Raw genomic sequence first — 1,868 nt, 5'->3', positions numbered from 1 at the left:
GTCCGAGGCAAGGAGATTATGAGGCCTTATGGTCTCCAATGCCCCTGGGATTTTTGGCAAAAAAGGCGGTAGAGTCAATAAAATTTTACGACAGTTGTGATTCCCGATTATCCCGAGGCAATGAATCAAATGATTGATCCTCATAAAATACGACAATCACCTGAGGCTCTACGGCTGAGAGAAAAAAAATCTATGAATGAATAGCCTCCGCCAACCAGGCTGATCGTTTGATGGTTTATTTTTTATGTTGGGTTGGGTTCGGTTAGCATTCTAATCGGGTAGATCTTAAGTAAATAGCTGAAAATACAATGTTGAGATAAAAAATTGAAGAAAGCATTAGAGTAAGTTTGAAACTTAATTTTTTTGATCTACCGGAAAGTTTTGAAAAACTGTTGAACTGAATGGTAATCTAATCTGCATTGCTGAAAATATCAAACTCTGCATTCACTACTTATCTATTGCAGAAATATACACAGTTCAACCGAGTTCAAAACCAGTTGCTGAACATATTTTCATCCGAAAAATACTTCAGGTTTGTGTTAAATGGTTGAATCACTAATCTTAGCTTGCTCAAACTATTAGCACAACTGTTGCTGAGCAATTGAGTATTGAAACTGCATATAGAATAGGCCTGAAAAAAGACGAAAAACAAATCCCTTCACATTCTGCTTATATTAATAGACCGACTTTAAAAAAGTTAATTAGGTATATAGATTCAATGTTAAATGCTAGCATTTATTCTTTGATGGCTTAATAAAAAATCTTTTGATATGAAACCTTCTCATTAGGTTTGGTTGATCTGTAACATTATCTGACAAAGGTCTACGAACTTTGAAAGCCAATTTAAGTATTGTCGTTGAATCCCCAAACCGGAGGTTTCGTCAATATCAGCGACGGCAACCTACCTTGGTTGATTACTTACCAGGAGCATGAAAAAAGCAGCTTTTCGTGTCTTATTTACCAGCCATATTTCCATCGTTGCCACGTAAGAAGGTTATTTCCTCAAATCTCTTCCTAGTTTTTTTCATTTTTTTTAACCAAGAAGCTGTAGTAAATACAGATTTCAGCAACAAGACCCAAAATCTCTTATGCATCTTTAGTATGGTGGACCAAAACTGTGCAAGCTACGGTCCGGAAGAAACTAGCGAAGCTTCAAAGAATTGCAACCCTAGCTATAACAGGCACCTTACGAAGCACGTCAAACGAGGTTCTCCGAAAACAAAACTCTCTATGAGGAAGATCTTACGGGATCCGAGATATTAACCAAACAGTAGCGCCACAAAGTGCTCACTACTACAGTTTAGAGAATTTGGGAAGCTTTTAGGAACAGGCATATAATTGAAAGGAAATTAGCTTCTAATGTTATTTTTTAATAATTATTGGGCAAAATTTTGTCATGCGAAAATACTTGCAAGACACGCCGACAGAAATACATTAAATTTCTTACAAAAATTTTCGAAAAATGTGCAAACAGCTCTCACATAAGAGCAGACATTTCAGAAGTGCATTTTTCATAAATAAAATACAACTCTTGAATAAATTAATAAAAAACCTAAATAGTTTTAAATCTTCTTCCAGTACTAAAAACAACTCAAACACTCCGTTGATTCCAGAAAAAAAACCATCAAATTTGTTACTTTAGTTAACAGAAATCAGCATAAAATTCTAGTTTTTTCAAATAGATTTTTTCCTTGTTAGAATACTTTCCAAAACAGAACTTTCGTCAATTTAGCTTACAAATATCTCCAATATTTTTTTTTGAATGAATGTTTTTGTAAAAATATCACTTTTTCATTCAAAACTTTTAAAATACTTAGGTGTGTTTTCAATAGCCAGAAAAACACCAGTTTTTGAAACTCAATTTATCG

Source organism: Uranotaenia lowii, chromosome 1, assembly GCF_029784155.1.
Source record: "Uranotaenia lowii strain MFRU-FL chromosome 1, ASM2978415v1, whole genome shotgun sequence".
NCBI lineage: Eukaryota > Metazoa > Arthropoda > Insecta > Diptera > Culicidae > Uranotaenia > Uranotaenia lowii.
The sequence above is the reverse complement of the archived record's forward strand: the minus strand, read 5'-3'. Positions refer to the sequence as shown.